Here is a 20,955-nt window from a genome sequence, read left to right as displayed (position 1 = left end):
TGGAGAGGAATAGGATGGAGTAAAGGGAGGAGAAACTCCCAGATATATTGTATAAGAAAAGAATCTATTCTCAATAAAGAGGGATACAAAGTTACCAGCTATCTTTGTCTCCAGAAAGCACACTTGACTAAAAAATACATGCAAAAATTGAGAATGAAAGAATGGAAATACACTCACCAGGCAAACATAAATACTAAACTAACTTATTCTTACAACAGACAGCATATGCTTCAGGCCAAAACTGGTCCATATCAATACAAGGAACACTCTTTTTCTTTAATTGTTATTGCTAAAGATCTATATATACACAAATATATTAAATACACTTTGCTCATTACAATTATTGTTACTTGTACATGATTTTAGGTCTGACAAATAGCATGGGGACCATTCAGAATCTCACAACTGATCAAAATACAGAGAACAACTGATTACGGAGTGTGCAGCATCAATGAATTAATCTATAAAATAGCTCTTGAATATAAGGCTCAGTTAACATTAAATGATAGGGGGCAGAATGACTGTAAGGGCCAGAGAACTAGAACCAGCAAATCTGATGGGAGATTGTAGGTCCTAGAAAGGGCAGGGGAGCTTTACCCATGATACCTGAACAATGTGACTGGCAAAACAAGACTTAGTCAAGGATAACACTAACAGGCATTCTAACATGGATAGGGGAACCTCCTGAGGATTCACCTTTAAACAGGACATTGATGCCAACCTGTGATGCAGGTAAGATCCCTACCTCCAACAAACAAGCAAAAAAAGTATTTTTATGTAGGCTGCTATTTATTTTAGGACAATTTGCTGTTGTTTATGGTTGTAGTGTTGGTAGTATTTGTTACATTTTAGATTTTACCCTGCTTTTCTTCATTCCAGACAAAGTCTCAATATGTAGCCTACAATGGCCTCAAACTCATAAACTTACTCCTCTACCTCCTCAGTGCTATAATTTCAGCTATGATATGTCAACATGCCCAGCTCAAGACCATTTTTTATTGCATATTAATAATACTTTGCTGGGTTAATATTAATATTATGGTAAACATAAATTTATATTTGAAGGAAAGTATACTTGACTGATCATCTACAGAATATAGTGAAATAAAAACAATCTGGAATTAAACTTGACTAGAATAACATTAATTGAAATCTAGAATATTTTATTGGTATTTCTATATTTACATTTCATATTTATATGATGCTATTGTTTGGTAGCAATGGCTGCAGGGAAACCTGCTCAACTGTTCTCACACAGACCGATGCTGAAGTACTTGTATTTGTTGAGGGACTATATCCTGAGCAGCCGTTTTGTTGCAGGGCCTTCTTTCAATATCACTATTTGTGATAGAATAAATATGGAGGAGAGCTTTGGTGGCTATAGATGTTCAATTTATTCTACTAGGGTTCCATTACCAACAAGTAATTAAACCATGTGCTTTCTTGGCTGGGAAGAACAGTACTGAACCAAGGGGGGCCTGCAATTTTAGTCTCTGTCATGAATTTCCCCTAAAAAGGGCGTTGCTCTATGTCATCCCAAAATGCTTTATTTGAACTACTGGTTCCTAAATTCTGCTCCTCTAGATTGTCCTATTTTCTCATTCTGAATTTTTTTTTTTTTTTTTTTTTTTTTTTTTTTTTACAAGTTCAAGTATTCTTTATTCAAAGTTGAAAAATGTACCATACTGCATTATTGCAAAAATTCACTGGTACAAAACACTTTGCAGCTGGTGAGAAGGCAATAAAAAGTTGATTTTTAAACTCATTACTATAAATTACTGTTACAGTACTTTGCAAATTCAGAATTTCAAACTGCATTTTCTTTTTCTAAATTGCCCACAGTACTCAAGGTTCCTGAAGCTAAGGCAGCTGTTTCAGAGAGGAGGGGAAGAGGTAGCAGATGTCAAGGGATTTCCATTTCTCTTTCGATGCCCACATACTTCAGGGCATCAGCCTGGCTGTATCTGTAATCAAAAAACAGCTCTTCACCAGTCTGGATGGCTCTCTTAGCAAAGATCCCTATCCTGTGGTCACCATTAACCATCATAACTTTTGCATAGCAGTTTGGATTTACTGAATGATTAGCAAAACGAATTTTGTTGCCCTTGCGGGTTGCATCCACCACAAAATCGTTGTTCAAGTTGAACAGGAAGCTGCACATGTACTTGTCGTACACTTTCCCTCTTCTGTCCGCTTCATCCTGAGAAATGATCTCTCCACAGTACTCTGAGATGAATTCATTTTTCTGCACAGGATCTTTGATGAAGATTCCCCAGCCTGCCACATCGGAGGGTGCCAGCAGTAAGTGCTTTTTAGAGCCCCGCTGAATACTGCAGTTCTTGCAGGACACGTTCTTGCTGTCCCAGTGGTCGGCAGCCCCACATGTGAGGCAGAGGTCAGGGTCACACTCGCGCACAGCCAGGTAGCACGGGCACTGCTTGGTGTTGCACTGTGCTTTGCACCGGCACCCAGGAAAGCGGTTTTGACCCTTTTTCAGCTGTATCTTTCTGCAGTGCGCCGCCCACAACCGGTGTTTCCTTTTCTTCTTTCTTGGGGGAGTGTCCACATCCTCAGTGGGGACAGGTGCTATGACACTGGACTCTTTGACTCTGAACTCATACACCTGCCTACATGTTTTGGTCCCAATCAGCCTAGCGATGGCACAGAAATTATCGTAGTAAGTCCCGATGAGGACTCGGAACATTGAGGCTTCAGCACCACTCCACTCCACGTTCTCGGGAGGTTCAATGTTTGGCTTCATCTTTATGGGTGTTTGACACCGAGAATTCGCTTCAGAGGAGCTGGAGGTTTCATCTTTTTTCTCTTCTTCTTCTTTATCGTTGTTCTCGCCCCCAGTTTCAGTCCCTGCCTCCCTGTCACTGTCCGTATCCTTCGACTCCAGCACACTGATGGTGGGGGTGCTGGGTCTGCTACTGTTATTTGGAAGCCTTCCTCTTCTGCGGCCCCCTGGGCGCTTGGGTGGTGTCTTTATCCTCTCAGCAGTGAGGGCAGCGGCAAACTCCTTAGCTCCCTCCAGATGCTGGTAACACTGTGCTCCACAAGGCTTGTTGTCCAGAGCTGTTTCCGTGTTCTTCCGCTTATAGGTATTGGGTGTTGCGTGGAAGGGATGTAGGAAGCAGTCATACTTAAAACATCGCCGACAGAAAAGCGTATGAAATGAATGCAAGCTCTGCTCCCTCTGAACAGATTTAGCATTTGGTCCATCTATGTTTGGGGTGCATTCAGGAGGCAGAGCGCCCGGGAGCTGCTGCTCAGTGAGCTCTTTATATTTTTCTTTCAGTTCCTCTGCTGTGCCCTTATCTGGAAACATTGAGGAAATAGCCTCAAAAATTTTATCAGCAGGAAATTTCCGAGGTGGGCAACTTTCTTTATCATCTTGACTGTCCTCTAGGTCTTTCTGTTTGTCTTCTCTTTCATCAGGATCATCGCCATCATCATCATCGTCATCATCGTTATATTGACTAAGAGCATTTACCAACTCAACAAAAATTTCATCATTTATAAATCCACATTCTCTGTCTCCATGCACTTTTCCATCATAATTTTTTATTAGTTCTTCAATGAAAGTGCCATCCTGATCTAGCACTTCGTCCCCCATATAAGGAATGTTGTGTAAAACAGTTTCATCTTCCACCATAAAATTCTGCTGTAAGGGAGACCAAGAATACATTATGGGCACCGATGCAACTGCATTCAGGGTCTTTAATGGGATGACTTGTGCTGGAAAATCCAAGTCACTGGTCACTGAACACTCCCTAGTCCCGCGCAATGAGCTCACAGAAGTCATGATGTGCACAGGCTGGATCCTTCGCTGCTTCCATTCTTGGTTTAAGGTTTCTGTTCTTTCCAAAATTTTCTGACGATTGGAACTAAACATAGTCTTTACTTCATCAGCTCTTCTGAACCTCTTCAGCTGTCTCAGTCTCATGTACTCTGATTTTACACGCTTCCGCCAACAAACCGGTCCCTTCTCAGATTTCTTCCCAGTCTGGCCCATGATTATTCACACAGCCAGGCCTGACAAGCCCCTCTATGGTGAACATGCACAAACTTCTCGTCACTTTCCCTAAACAAGACTAAACAACAAACAATGCAGCCACTATTTAACAGCATCTGTGTTGTCTAGTTACTGTAAGTATACCACAGAAAACTGACGTATATAGAAGACAGGCACAGGCCATGTCAATCATCTCTCCATTTATAGAAGGAGTCCACGGATTTCAGTATCCAAAGGGCTACTCCAATCAGTCCCCTCAGACATAAAGGGACCACTGTAGTTGCAAAAAATGAAAGTGAAAAGGTCTCTCATTCTGAATTTTAAATCAAAGCTATTTTCCTACAGAGATGGCTGGATAGACATCTACTCTAATTTTTAAGGCATTTGAAAGCCAAAAATTTAAAGTCAATGGCAGATCAGACTTCTGTGTAAAACTGTAGACTAGAAGCTATAGCTAATGACTGGATGAAAACACAAGGTGAAATGTTTAAAAAACAAACATACAAAAAAAACCTGGCCAAACAAACAAACAAACATACAACAACAAAACCAGAAGTAAATTGAGTCAGGAATGCTTCTAAGAAAGGAACAATTTTTACCAGCTCTGTAAAACAGGAGGTAATATTTGAAGTGAACAAATCTCCTAGTCAATAAATAGACTAAAGAAATTAATGGACAGTTTCCAAAGAATTCCTAATAAAAATTTCAAAAGGTGAATCCTTAGGCATTAGAAAAAGAGAAAAAAAGAAAAGGTATTTTGATTTTCTACATCACCTATGTCAAATGCTGGAGAGAAGTGGGGAAAGGGAAAATCCTCAGTCACTATTGACTGGAGTGTACTGAGGCAGCCATTGTGGAAAAAGCATGAGTTTTCAGAACTTACAAATGGCAAAGCTATACCACTCCAGAGTGTTCACCAAAAGAACTGACCTCAGTCCTGCCACATAGGTGCATATAGGTCCATGTTTATTGGTGAATAACTCACAATGGCTAGAAACTGAAATCATCCTAGATATCTACCCAGAGATGGTGGGGTAAAGAAATGTGTATATACACCATGAAATTGTATTGCAGCACATAGAAAAAAGAAATCATGGCATTTATAGAAAAATGGATGGAAATTAATTTTATCAAATTAATGAAAGTAATCCAGACTCAAAAACACAAATACCACAGGCTTTCTCTCACATGTGGATCCTAGATTCATAGGAGGAGGTAATGGTCAGGAAGAAAGGGACAAAGGTGGAGAATTAAAATCAACAAAAACAAACTATGCAAGAAAGTATTATAATGAATCCAATACATCTTATGCTAATTTCAAAATTAATGATTTAATAAAAAAGTCTAGTGGCAAAGATCCAATAATTAACTTTTGTAAACATGAATATTTCATAGCCTGGCAGTGTTTCTACCACCTCAGTCTGGTTTATTCTAGAGTAAGAAACTAATCTGCTGGGATGGTTAACAACACTATCAGTAATAAAAGGTAAGGGTGTATTTCTTTGTGGCTAGCAATCATTTCACAGAGGTTGGAGCTATCTAAACTATTGTGTAGCAGTAGTCCATAAAAGAATCTCTCCTCACTGCTTGAAAGTTTTAGTAAAGTAAAGACAGAGATAGGATGGGTCCTAGTGGGATAAACCCATATACCAGCAACTCAGGGTGCTAAAGTAAGAGGATCTCAAGTTTAAGTTCAGGTAGGGTGTCTTAGCAAGATCTTTTCTTAAGCTAAAAATGGCAAAGGCTAGGGTTGTAACTCAGTATTACACTATGTGCCTGTCATGTCTGAGGCTGTGTATTCCATCCACAGCACCATATCACCAAACAAACAATAAATGTTTGTGGCATTGTGGGCCAAGCAGTTTCTTTGCCAACTCTTCAGCGCTATAGTTTTAGCACAGGTGTATTTTGTAAGCAATTGAGCTGTATACCAATAAAACTTTATTTTCAGGGAACATACTATCTATAGTTATACTGACCCATAGCCTACATAAATACATCATCTTCATTTGATTTGCTTAAACATATATTCCCAATTATAAGGACAGGATTTCTGATATGAAAAGTTAGAAATATCCAGGCTAAGGAGGTTAAATGAAATATAAGAGATAATATCCAATATGCCAGGCATCTAATAAACATGAAATGAAAGTTGGCTGCACTGAAAATCTAATTCACACTTCAAAAATAAATTTATAGCACAATGTTAGCTAAAGCAACTTGAAAGTGAAATTTTTCTCTTTTGTTTTTACTGTCCTTTCTTCTCAAGCTTTAGACTTTTAAAAATATTTTTCAATATCTTCATTACTATGTATGCCATTTTTATAGTTATTCAGCAACTCTAAGCTTTCACATAAACTGGAATTCTTCAATATTGCTGTCTTAAGGGATATTTTAATAGGCTATTGACTGCAATTCCCTCAGTGTTTCATTTACTACTGTTTTGAAGCTTAAATTCATAAAATAATGGATGTCACTATCACAAAAATCAATGTAAGTCCACATGCAAGGATGAGACTAGCTCAAGGAGTTAGTTTATACTTCTGTGACATTTTGGAATTATGTGAGACTGGGGTTTGACATACTGTTCTACCCACTATCATCCATTCAGAGAGAAATATAGATGTCTCAATGGGTTAGCAAGATGTGTTATAGTGATGTCAAGTAAAATTTTGCATGTTTCCATTTATATTCAAATTCATCTCATTGTTTCCTGTTTTTATGAATATTCCTGTCAATGCCATAATTTTCATCTCAAAAGGAATAAGAGATCGTATAGTGTAGAGCCAAATATGAGTGACCATGGTCAGGAGCACAGATTTAGATTATCCCAAATTCTACATCCAAACTGGTAGTAATTTCAAAAATTTTAATAGTAACAGAACAAAAAAAATCATGTATCAAAGCACTTTTCAGAAACGTGGATGAAAACATTGGGTGGTTACAGGAAAGCAGGCAAATCTCAATTATAAGTCTCAGATGTTATCTGATGATTTTGGTTGCTGAAAACAGAGTTTTGTTAACACATTCCAAAGAGTTTCATCTGTCAGTCACGGGATGTTAGGTCAGACACAGAGGTGAACAAAGAATGCCTTCTTAGGGTGCTAATATTAGCTAAAGATAAATTGTGATTTGGTTCTGGACCTGTAATATTCCAGCCTCAAGGTCATTAAATTTTCAAATAGTTAATCAGCCTCACAGATGATTTGGTGATGTGGTTATTTTTGGGAACTTTCATTCACATGCCCAATATATTATTGGAGTCATGTATGTACAAAATGCGGGATCTACAATGAAAAGGTTTGGAAATAATTGGTGTATTCTTGATAATACTGTGAAACACTGTCATATGCTCACAGAATATTTGACATAAATATCCAGTGACACACTCATCCATTTAATGCAGTTTCAAGCCCTCTGCTTAAAGTAGGAATACATGTTTTATAAGCAGATTTAGAAATGGCTTGTATTGCATAACTTGGAGCAGTCTCCTGCTGAATTTCATGAATGGTGTATTCCAGAAGTGCATACTCTAGAGACAGAGCTGCCTGTCTTTCTTGCCTAGCATTTGGGATTCCCCAGACTGAGGTTTCTGTTGACCTGCACTTCCTCCTGCTTCCCTGCCTCATTCTTCCATGAAGAAGAAGCCATGTCTGACTGGCGCTGAGCTTTCAGCAAGAAAACTTTAGTTTTCCAGTGTCAGCCATTGTTTACAGTAGGATAGTTTTCACTGACAATTTTACTGTGTTTGTGTCTGAAACCCAGAATAATCTCCATTGCTAAGGCCAGTTCACACATGACCTAGAAACAGCTCTTTGGTTATTCCAAGTTAACAATGAATCTTTCTATCCCCTGTCTCAAATTCACTAAACAGCTCTCCAGGCTCCAACTTTACAAGCAGTGGGCACCAGGACTGAGGGGGGAAGCTGATACAGGGTTCGACCCCTATCTAAAAAGCTATTTGCAATTCATACTTGTTGGCAAAAAGGAAGTGATTATTCTCCAATGGAATGTCACCGGGTATATCAACCACACTCCTAGGCGAGCCCATGCTGAGGAGTAGTTGGCTAATACAAAATTAACTCCATGTTTGCTTGTGGTATTTTTGTTTCATTTTAGCACTTTGCTTTTGCCTTACTACTTTTTGTTGAGAAAGAACGTGAAGTTGGATAGGCAGGAAGGTGGGGCAGGATCTGGGAGTATTTGGAGGAGAGGGAAAAACATGATCAAAGTATACTGTATGAAAAGTAATAAAAAATAAAACCTTGTCTTCTTCAAAAAATATTGCACATAGTGAGAATAAAGCTGGTACCTCTAACAATATAGTTTGCATCTCCCTAACCAGATCTGTCTGAGAAGCTGTAGGTTTACACAAAGTCCAGCTTTGTGCAAGCCTGGAAGAATAGTTTCAGCTTATTATTATTGAGGAAACCAAGGTTAGTTCATGAGTGCTTACTCCCATTAACAGAAAATTTTAAAATAGACTTAGAGCCAGGTATGGTGGCATCTGTCTCTAATCCCAGCACTGAGAAAGCAGAGGCAGGCAGATTTCTGTGAGTTTGAGGACATAAAAAATTCCAGGCCAACTAGGGCTGTATAATGAGACCCAGTCTCAAAATAAAAAACAACAGGAAGGAAGGGAAAGAGTAAAGAACGAAAACAAGAAAAGACTGGGAAGGAAGTTTGAGAACAATTTTATAAAAGTTAGAAAGAAAGAAAAAAACAGACAAACTGAGAATCCAGGTAAAATCAGGAGAAGGAGAGAAAGCCGTGACTTTCTAATGGAGGTCAGCAAGCGGCTGTATAGTAAAGAGATAGTCTAGGGAATCAGAGTAAGGGCCAGGAAGCCCAGGGTATGAGGGAGTTTTATATTATGTCATTAATGGGACTAAAGACCCAAATAAGGAACCACAATTTCCTGGTAACCAAGCATGGGGTGGGAATGAATCCCTGATGAGAACAGCAGTTAGGAATTAGCTAGGCAGTTTAGGGTAAAAAGACCTTCAAGACAAATGGCCAGTGTGATTCTTGACTAAAGCCAGAAGTGTCCTTGGGGCTGTTGGCAGAATTGTCCTTGCTGGAGGCCAGAGATGACAGAAGTGTCTAAGCCAGCATATCTCTGGTTCCACTATGGCCAGAGGGTGAACATTCCCAAAAGAGGATCTGATTTTTCTTACTTCTTTATCCCCAAGGCAGTAAGTACACTTTCCTGAAAATTGTACTGAGGCTGTGGTTGAAACTGCAAGCACCTTGACACCTTGCCATGGGAGCTGGCCTGAGCAGCTCACCCTTATTTCCTCCTTACATCCCACAAAGTCTTAACTCTAAGGCAGGAAGCCACAACAGAACCCCACTCTCAGGCACCTCTGATGCCACATGGGCACTATGCCTTCCTTCTTTCTCTTAAGTGCCCTATGATGAAATGCTTTTTTTTTTTTTTTCCTAAAATTCATTCTCTCTGGTCCATGAATTACATTCTTTGAATATGCAAGAAATGAACCTGATAACTGCTGGTGTATTAAGTCTCCAGGACCTTAGCTCCCCAACTGAAGGGCTGAGAAAGGCTCTTCCACTCCCAAAGGCACTCCATCATTCCATTTCAAGGCTGTTACATTATCTTCTATACATTATAGAAAGGAATCAAAAGGCAGCATTCCACTGTAACTGCCTGTTGTCTCAGGATTTTGTAAAAGTAAGACTTAGAGACACAAAAACAATGTCAGCAGTAAGATGTTAGGAACCCTACAGATTCAAAAATGGGATGGATCTTGAAGGCTTTTCCTCCTTTTATAGTTGAGTAAACTGGTGCAAAGAGGGCCATTTGCACAAAGTCACCCCATCAGAGAGTTTAGACTTAGATTTGAGGTCATAGTCCAACTGTCTTATATTGTGCAGTTCTCCCCTTAAATTGTGTGTGTGTAAAAGAGAGCCAGACACAGAGAGAAACAGAAACAGACATTAGAGATAATTACATAATTTCAGAAGAGACAATATATAAAGAGGTAGGAAAAAAGTAAATGATGGAAGAAGAAGAAAGAAATAAATTTCATGGAGGTACAACAGAAGAAGGAAGTGAGGGAGGAGAGGAAGGACAGATAAAAGGAGAAAGAGAGGGAAAAAGAAAATATAGTGGTGGTCCCTGTGGAAGGCATGACAAATGGATTTGACTTTATTTAAATTTAAAGACTCAGAGATGTTTACATTGGTTTCTTTGCTCTAAGGTTTGGATTTCCTGTGAAGGAACAGTTAAATACCCCATAGAAATGCAGGTGCTGGCCAGGTGCATGCCTTTAATCCCAGCACTTCAGAGGCAGAGCCAAAGGGATCTCTGTGAGATCTAGGCCAGCCTGGGCTACCAAGTGAGTTCCAGGAAAGGCACAAAGCTACACAGAGAAACCCTGTCTCAAAAAAAAAACCAAAAAAAAAAAAAAGAAAGAAAAGAAAAAGAAAAAGAAAGAAATGCAAGAGCTAACTGATGTTCTTAAATAAACCAAATGGACTAGCAGATATTTACAGAATATTTCACTCAAACACAAAAGAATATACCTTCTCCTTAGGACTTCATGGAACCTGTTCAAAATTGACCATATACTCAAACACAAAGCAAGTCTCAATAGACACAAGAAAATTGAAATGGAACACTGACTCCTACCATGGATTAAAGCTGGATATCATCAACAACAGAAAGCTTACAAACAACTAAATGAAAAATAGGTCAAGACAGAAATTAAGAAAGTAAATAATTTCTTGAATTGAATGGAAATGGATAAACAACATACCCAAACTTATGGGACACAATAATAAGGTTCTAAGAGGAAAGTTTAGGTTACTAAGTGCATTCATAAAAAAAAAAAAAAAAGAGAGATCTCATAGTACTAACTTAACTTCACTTCTGAAAACTCTACAATAAAGAGAAGAAACCCCATACCCAAAATGAGTTGACAGTAAGAAATAAACTCAGGGCTGAAACCAATTAAATAGAAAGGCAAACAACAACAACAAAAGCAAAAATAATCAATGAAACAAAAAGTTGGTTCTTTGAGAAAATAAAAATTAACAAATGCTTATCTAAATTAATTAAAAGGAAGAGAAAGAACACTTGAATTAATAAAATTAGAGATGAAGATGAGGCCATAACAAGAGACAATGAAGAAATCCAGACAATGTAAAAGCCATACTTTAAAAGCCTATGTTCTACCAAATTGTAAAATCCAAAAGAAATGGATGATTTTCTCAACACATACTATTTACAAAAGTTAAATCAAGATCATATAAGCAATTTAAACAGACCTATAACCTCTAGTGATATAGAAGCAATCTTTAATAGTCTACCAACCAAAAAGAGCTCTGAGTCAGATGGTTTTAGCACAGAATTCTATCAGATTTTCAAAGAAGAGTTAATGCCCATGCTCCTCAGATTATTCCACAAAACAGAAACAGAAGGAACATTGACCAATTCATTTTGCAAAGCCACAGTTACTCTGATGTCCGAACCACATAAAGATTCAACAAAGGAAGAATTATATACCAATTTACCTTATGAACATGGGTGTAAAAATACTCAATAAAATAATTATAAACCAAAAGATCACTGGATGAAGTTTTAAAAAAATGAAATCATAAAATTCACAGGTAATTTGGTGGAACCAGAAAAAAAAATATTTTGAGTGAGGTAACCCAGACCCAGAAAGACACATATGGTATGTATTCATTCACATGTGGATATTAGTTGTTAAGTCAATGATAACTAAGCTACAATCTGTAGAAACTTCGAGTTTGGGTATAGAGAAAGAACTGGGGGTAGGGTGGCAGATAAAAAAAGAGTAATAAAATAGATAGCTATGGATAGGTATGTTAGGGTCTGGAACAGTAGGGTCTACTATAGTGGGGGAGGGAAGACAGGGACAGAAGACAGGGGAAGGAGTACAAATATGGAGGGCAGCTAAAATCAAAGGCTGTTTGTGTAGTATGGAAACCTAATAGAACAGAAGCTTCCTCAAATATATATATATATATATATATATATATATATATATATATATATATATGACGGAAATCTAAATCAAATTGCCAAATAATAGAGGAGACAGCATCCTAGGTAGCCATCTCTTGTCTACAAATAAAACTTTCAGTACCAGAGTGGATTACATCTAATTGAGTTGTTGACCGAAGTGACCCCATGGGACCCTCCATAGAACCCAGGCTGTTGTCAAGTCTATACGTGCTCTCCACAAAAGTGATGGCAAGGCCCCGTTGCTGAAGACAGCACTTAACTCACTGAATAAGGAGATGTCAAGCTGGTGCCTTCCCCATTACATGCTAGCACCTTTGGTACAGGAATATAACCAGCATGCTACCAAAGGAGAAAAATAAACACCAACCCAGCCACAAACCCTTTGATCTACAGTGCTGTCCTACCTTCAAGATATGCTTGTGCAAAGGTGGTATAACGATTGTGAGAGTAACCAAACAATATCTGATTTTACTTAAGGACCACTAGCCAAAATGTAACCCATACCAGACACAGCTTGGTTGGCCCAAAATCTGTGACTATATAGCCCAAGAACTTAGGGTATAAAACCAAATACTATCATTTTACTAAAATAATGTAGAAATAAAATGCCTCCTAATGACATTCTGCTGAATTCATATATCAGTGCCTTGTTCAGCTACTACCAGAGAAGCTTCCTTCTGCAGCAAATGGAAAAAAATAAAGAGACCACAGCCAAAGAGTATGCAGAGTGACAGACCTTGAAACACTCAATCTAAATGAGATGTCTCCATAAAATCCCTCCCTTCAGTGCTCACAGAATCCAGTAGAAGATAAAGATGTAAGAGTTTCTGAACCAGAAGTTGCAGAGGATCTTCTGGTTCAGAAAACAAGGCCCTCTAAATCATCATGGATGACTCGTGTATGAACAGAGATTGAGGCAGCATGTAAAGCACCTGTATAGGTCCACACCAGATGGGGTCCTATAGTTCAAAGGATAAGTAGACACATGGCCTTATCCCTAATCCAGAAGCTATCTGTTGCTGTGGGATGTTCTATAAGTCCTGTGGGAGCCCGTTCTTGGGTTCCTCATGGCTTTATCCAGCAGGTCCGCATAGAGGATGATTAGGACCATGGGCCTGAGTGCAGGTGTCTGAGATGGTCTGCACTTGGCTGTGCTGGGGGATGGTCTGTATGTCAAATTGCTCTGATTGGTCAATAAATAAGACCTGATTGGCCCGTGGCTAGGCAGGAAGTATAGGCGGGTCTAACAGAGAGGAGAAATAAAAGAACAGAAAGGCAGAAGGAGAGATAGCCAGCCACCGCCAGGGCAAGCCGCATGTGAAAATGCCCGGTAAGCCACAAGCCACGTGGCAGGTTATAGATTTGTAGAAATGGGTTAATTTAAGCTATAAGAACAGTTAGCAAGAAGCCTGCCATGGCCATAGAGTTTATAAAGCAATATAAGTCTCTGTGTTTACTTGGTTGGGTCTGAGTGGCTGTGGGACTGGCGGGTGACAAAGATTTGTCCTGACTGTGGGCAAGGCAGGAAAACTCTAGCTACAATCTGTAATTGATAACCACTAGCAAATGAAAATTTTCTGTTCTTTTTCTTTATTAAGAAAAATTTTGGTTCATTTTACATACCAACCACAGATTCCCCTCTCTTCCCTCCTCGCACAAACCCATCCCCCTTTCTCTCCTGTGAAAAAGATAAAGCCTCACAAGGGTAGTCAGCAAAGCCTAGTACATTCAGTTGAGGAAGGTCCAAGCCCTTTCCCCTGCATCAAGGCTGTACAAGGTGTCCCACCATAGGTAATGGCCCCAAAATACCAGCTTATGCACCAAGGACAGATCCTGATCCTACTTCCAGGGGTCCCCTTAAGCAGATGAAGCTACACAACTGTCTCACTTATGCAGAGAGCCTAACCCAGTCCCATGGAGGCTCTATAGCTGTTGGTCTAAAGATCATGAGTTCCCACTAGCTTGGTTTGGTTTTCTCTGTGGGTTTCCCCATCATCTATCTCTATCAGGATATCTCTTTCATTGCTCTCCCACTTAGTTCCTGTTCCAGCTCAACCATCCTGTTCCCTCATGTTCTCATCACCCATCCCCTACCCTCCATTGCCCACCCCTCATCCCCAGGTTACTCATGGAGATCCCCTTCCCAGTGTGATCCATGCATCCTTCTTAGGGTCCTAAGCTTCTCTCGAGCTATGGATTATAGTCTAATTATCCTTTGCTTTACATCTAGTATCCACTTATGAGTGAGTACAAACCATGTTTGTCTTTCTGAGTCTGGGTTACCTCACTTAGGATGACATTTTCTAGTTCTATCCGTTTGCCTGAAAATTTCATGATGTCATTGGTTTTTACTGCTGAATAGCACTCCATTGTGTATATTTACCACATTTTCTTTATCCATTCTTTTTGTTTTCTTAAAAGTAATATCACTGGGGAAACATACTGGTGTGAAGAGCAGGATAAATGCCCAGCAGTAGATGATCACCTGAAAACAAACTCAACAATACCTTTAGAGGTTCCTTGTCTCACAATGTCATGTCAGGCTTTTCTTTTTTTCAATTTTTAATTTTTAAAAATTCAAATGGCTGAAAGATATTTAAGGAATTGCTCAACATCCCTAATCATCAGGGAAATGCAAATCAAAACAACTCTGAGATACCACCTTACACCTGTCAGAATGGCTAAGATCAAAAACACTGAAGAGAGCTTTTGCTGGAGAGGATGTGGAACAAGGGGAACACTCCTCCAACGCTGGTGGGAATGCAAGCCTGTACAACCACTTTGGAAAGCAGTATGGCTGTTTCTCAGAAAATTGGGAATCAACCTCCCTCAAGACCCAGCTATACCACTCTTGGGCATATACCCAAGGAATGCTCAATTGTACCACAAGGGCATTTGCTCAGCTATGTTCATATCAGCATTGTTTGTAATAGCCAGAACCTGGAAACAACCTAGATGCCCTTCAACTGAAGAATGAATAAATAAAATGTGGTATATATACACAATGGAGTACTACTCAGCAGAGAAAAATAATGATATCATGAGGTTTGCAGGCAAATGGATGGATCTAGAAAAAATCATTCTGAGTGAAGTAACACAGACACAGAAAGACAAACATGGTATGTACTCACTCATAGGAGGATACTAGATGTAAAACAAAGATGACTAGACTGCTACTCACAACTCCAGGGAGGCTACCTAGAAAAGAGGACGCTAAGAAAGACACCGGGATTGCCCAATGACAGAGAAATGGATGAGATCTACATGAACAACCTGGACGTGAATGGAGGTAATGAAGGGCAAGGTTCGAGGAAAAGAGAGCTTAGGGGGATGGGAGATCCCAGGTGGATCAAGAACAGAGAGGGAGAACAAGGAATAAGAGACCATGATAAATGAAGACTACGTGGGAATAGGAAGAAGCAAAGTGCTAGAGAGGTCCCCAGAAATCCACAAAGATACCTCCACAATAGACTACTGGCAATGGTCAAGGGAAAGCACAAACTGACCTACTCTGGTGATAGAATGGCCAAACACCCTAACTGTCATGCTAGAAATCTCACCCAGTGACTGAGGGAAGCGGATGCAAAGATCCACGGCCAGGCCCCAGGTGGAACTCCAGGAGTCCAAATGACAAGAAAGAGGAGAGATTGTATGAGTGAGAATTGTTGAGACCAAGATTGAAAAAAGCACAGGGACAAATAGCCAAACTAATGGAAACACATGAACTATGAACCAATAACTGAGGAGCCCCCAACTGGATCAGGTCTTCTGGATAAGTGAGACAGTTGATTAGCTTGATCTGTTTAGGAGGCACCCAAGCAGTGGGACCAGGACCTGTCCTTAGTGCATGAGCTGGCTGTTTGGAACCTGGGGCTTATACAGGGACACTTTGCTCAGCCTGGGAGGAGGGGACTGGATCTGCCTGGACTGAATCTACCAGGTTGGACTCAATCCCCAGGGGAGTCTTTGCCCTGGAGGAGATGGGAATGGGGGGTGGTCTGGTGGGAAGGCAGGGGCGGAGCGGGAGTGGGGAGGACAGGGGAATTCATGGCTGATATGTAAAATTAAATTAAATTAAAAAAAAATTATGTCTGTGGTGATTTGAAAAAAAAAATGGCTCCCAAAGAAAGTGGCACTATTAGAGTGTTAGACCTTGTTGGAGGAAGTATGTCAATGTGGAGGCATGCTTTTTAGTTCTCATATACGCACATGTCACTCCCAGTGTCTCAGACTATGAGTCAAGATGTAGGACACGCAGATAATCCCCCAGCACTATATCTGCCTGCACACTGATATGCCACACCATGATGATAACAGAATAAACCCTTGAAAATGTAAGCCATCCCAATTAAATATTTTTTCTTTATAAGAGTTGCCAGAGTCATGGTGTCCCTTCACAGCAATAGAAAGCCTAACTAAGACTGTCTCATTTTTTGTTTTTTTTAATTTATTAATGTATATATTTTCTTCTCTATTTTTTAATCTACATGTCCTTTGTGTATATATTATGGCTTTTGTTAACCCCACCAAATGAGAGTAAAGGCCACTGACTGAAATATATTGGTCAAATAAGTGAAGTTTTATTAGAACCTAAAACAGGGCTGTCTCCCTAAAGCAATATTTGAAAGGACAGTCCTGCACATAGGAGAAGTGAAGTTGTTAAGGTACTCAAACTACAGTGCTGTGGGTTCCAAGGGTTAGGTGTTTTCCAGAGGAATTTTAGCTATATAGGAACTTGTCAGAGCATCTCATAATTATTTGGCAGAACATCTTATCTTATGAGGATAGAAGGGCACCACTTACCTAGTCCCTTCTGGTGAAGTGAATTACATTTTAAGCAAAGTTTACTAGCTTTCTTGATAAAATATCATAGTAGTGCCATTAATTTGAATCTATTTTATTCATGAAAAGTAAATATTTTCCCACATATTGAAGTCATTTATATTTGTATCTCTCTAATTTTGTGGGACTCTACTCATCTCCATGTCTCTTCAGAATTTTAATAACCATGCTATTGATTTTTAAGAGTACTTTACATACTTGAAAAGCTATTAGCCTTTGAATACATTTTTAAAATTAGCATTATATTCAAGATATGTGAGGTTAACAAAAAATGATAATGCCTGTGAAAGTTGCTTTTAATCACTACATATTTTGTAATTTGAAATTAAACTCATATAATTGACATTTGAGGTTTTGAATTTTGGATTTGTATGGTGTAAACTTACAGCTAAAATGGAGGGGTTTATATACAGCTCTTGTTTTTGCTTTCATGTGACACTGAGCTGGCAATCACTGGGGGACCTGAGTCTATATGCTCTGATGTGTGCAGAATTCCATAGATAACAACTTCTAGAGCTCCTGGCTTTCATCTCATAATATGGTGATTAAAGCAGAAACTGGGGATGTCAGTAGCAGGCTGAACACTGTTAGTTGTGTAAACTTTTAAAATATATTTGATTTCCATATGAATCTGTCTTATTTACTTCATGGGGCAAATGGCACACTGGTTTGTAAAAATGGAGGGAAAGTTATTTCTGTGGGGAGTACATAAATGAGAGCTCTGAGGGTATGACAGTCATATTATGTGCTGACCCATCTACACTCTCCTGAGATCTTACGTATTACCTACACCAAAGAAACTCCTCTTCTGGCTTATTTTTTGGCTGTTTGAAGTGAAGTACAGATCTGCCAGTTGTAACAATGGCTGATATTTTTCTGGCACACTTGGCAGCATTTACTGATAACCATTACTTATTCAACATTTACCTATTTACCTCAGCTGTAAATAAGACTAAAAAGAGCCCTATGGGTAGAAAGTTTTCCTGCAGTCCAAAAAGCTTTAAAAAGGAAACACACACAATATGAAGTAAAGAGTCAAGAGAATATTCTACATTGCTGAGCTAATTCTATAAGTAGTTTAGCAGGACAGAAACAGAGAGAGGCATATTCTGGAAACTTAGCAAGAAAACCATTGTGAATGTGTCACCTTTACTCACATTCTATGACCAGAACAAGTAGACTATTAGAATCAAATACTGTTACTTCACTAAAATACAAAGAGTTAGCTATGAATGCAATCATAATTCTCATGCATGATACAAAATATAGCTGAGGACACAAAGAACAAATACCATCTGTCATCCAATGGTCAGTACTTTGTGTTTATGCCTTTTATCTTTTTTCTGCACTTACCCGTATAATGCATTTAATATACAGAATTGCCTTATGTATAGTGTATGTAACCTACTTTCTCCAAGGAGGAATTTTTTTCATGGCATTATAGAGTCCTTGGGAGCTCCTCTTGAAAGCTGAACAATTTTATGTCGTGTGGAAGCACAAAGGCAGGGAGGTACATCCCATAATGCTCAGGGTACCCTTTTAATGCTGTTGTCCCTCTGCTTTTCTATGCATAAACAATAAGGCCACTGAGAAGACTGGGTAACAGATAAGTGGGTATCACTCAGGGAGCTGATGATGTCTCAGGAATGTTCACAGTGATTGTGATGCTCAAAGTAGATGCTCCTGAATAAGATGGCCCTCCCACTTGGAACAAGTAATTTCAAGTACTATGTTGCATTCTATTTCTTTTTGTTCTTATATAAGATGCTGCTTAAGAAGATGAAACAATTCGTCTTGGTTACTTTATGGAGACTTCAAAGATAATCAAAAACATAGGTTTCCATTTTAACAGAGGTTCTTGGAGGACAGGACTCATTCTATTCTCCATGTGGTCAAATAGTAGAGATTTTACTGTGTAGTGATCAATCAGATTGATCTTCCCTGATAGCAGATAATTTTCCTTAAAACAAATAGAATGTAAGGTCTAGTGGTGTAGAATAAAGGAGGTTTAAAAAGTTATTTGTAAATCATAAGATCTCTATCACTGTGGAGATACTTTAAAAAAAACTACTTAAAAATTTGAAAAAAAAAAAAGGACACCAGAGAACTAGGAGGTAAAAGGTGGTGGGAATGTTTCATATGTATATACATATGCTGGAACCTATCAAAATGCATATATTAAATATGTGCAGTTTTGACATATCAATTGTACCTCAAAAATCTTTCTTAGAAAATATTATTTGTACCAAAAGAGTGTACTTTGTAGCACGCATCCTAATTAGTCTTAATAATGAAAACCTGGAGTCAGATATCAGGGTGAAAGATGAAAGATCAGAGAATCAGAGAAGCCAGCTACTAGAGAGATTTCTTACCTCTATGAATCCTCAGATTGAAAGGAGTCAATCACCTGTCTCCAGCCTGCCTTATCACTTTCTCTCTCTACCCAGCCAAATAACTTCCTGTTTCCTCTGCCCAAGTGCTGGGATTAAAAGTGTGTGCCACTACTGCCTAGTCTCTAGTGGCTAGCTCTACACTCTGATCTCCAGGCAAACTTTATTTGTGAGAGCACAAACAAAATATCACCACATTTACCCTTTTTGTCTAAAAAAGGTTATAACTAATGTAAGAAAAACTATATCAATAAGTACAATAACTATATATAATATATACAGTCAATAAATACATCAACAATGTCTAGTCTATTAACAATTGAAATTTTCACGGAAAATACTCCATATCAGTCCTATCTTGGAGAGTCCAAAATGTTGTACCTAATTCATTTCCTATCCTAACTTGCATTACCAAAACTATCTTTCAATCTATGTCAGCCTTATACACTTTATACCTCTTTAGTGAATTTCTTTTCTGATTCTGGTAACAAGGAAAACGATAACAACAAAGTCTTCAACTCCATTAGAGAGCCAAGAAAGGAATAATATTACCTGAGTAAGCGAGAAGTGCAAACGAATGACTTCCAAAAAATGTGAGAAATGACATAAACAGCTTGCTGCCTAGAAGGTCACCCAAGATTCCTCTGCAACATTGGGGCATCCATCTTCTGCCTACTGGCCTAGCATATATGATGGTTGCTTCTTCGAAACAGGATATTCTGAAGGGCTATCCTACCTTGTCTTGGCAAAGTTCAGTAGTCACTTTCTTTGTGTCTTGCTTGTTCAATTGACTGCATACTGTCAGCAATCGAGGCAAGGACACTTTCTTGCCCAGTGTCTAACTTTTACCACAAAGAAAGTAAACTCCATAAGGAATTTATTTGATGCCCATCATCTTCTCAGAAGAAGAATAGTGCTGCCAGGAGCAGACATGTCTCATTGTCATAAATAAAAGAACCTATGTTATTAACACATCTTAAATGCTATATTCTGTAGATCTCTGAAGTTTTTGAAGACCACCTCTATCTAAAATATATCTGTTTGACACTGAAAACATACCTATAATGACTTCAAGTTTGATTGTAATAGATGACTAATTACTAACCTGTATTTCTTTATACTCTAATTAGTTGTTAATAATAACTTTCAAGGGCTAGCAATTTGCATTACATTGTTAAATGAGATGTGCTGTGGATATCACTCTATATAAATAAAACACCGATGGCCAGTGACCAGGCAGGAAGTATGGGCGGGACAAAGAGAGAGGAGAATTGGGGAAACAGGAAGAAGGAGGGAGAGACACTGCAGCCATCACCAGGACAAACAGCATGTAAAGACGCCAGTAAGCCACCAGCCATGTGGCAAGGTATAGATTTATAGAAATGGGTTAATTTAAGATATAAGAACAGTTAGCAAGAAGCCTGCCATGGCCATACAGTTTATAAGTAATATAACTGAGTGATTATTTTATACATGGATTGTGAGACTGTGGGGATTGGTGGAACCTGGAGAGAAGCTCTCCAGCAACAGAGATGTATAGATACAATAACTTGAACAAAATTAGAAATGTATGTATAGTATGTACTAACAAAAATAATCTCACCTTTTTATCACTATACAAAGATCCATATCAATGTAAAATATTTAAAACAAAGAGTTGCTTTTTAAAAGTACATTCAATAATCTAACCT

General features: G+C 38.7%; 1 pseudogene; it reads right to left on the bottom strand.

Moving 5' to 3' along the window:
• Nucleotides 1–1,628: 1,628 nt before the first annotated feature.
• On the bottom strand, nucleotides 1,629–4,020 carry LOC102909903 (histone-lysine N-methyltransferase EZH2 pseudogene; annotated as a pseudogene).
• Between the last annotated feature and the right edge of the window lie 16,935 nt (nucleotides 4,021–20,955).

This window comes from Peromyscus maniculatus, chromosome 9 (assembly GCF_049852395.1).
Source record: "Peromyscus maniculatus bairdii isolate BWxNUB_F1_BW_parent chromosome 9, HU_Pman_BW_mat_3.1, whole genome shotgun sequence".
Lineage (NCBI taxonomy): Eukaryota > Metazoa > Chordata > Mammalia > Rodentia > Cricetidae > Peromyscus > Peromyscus maniculatus.
Note: the sequence above shows the minus strand (reverse complement) of the source record. Positions and strands in the feature narration are given on the sequence as shown.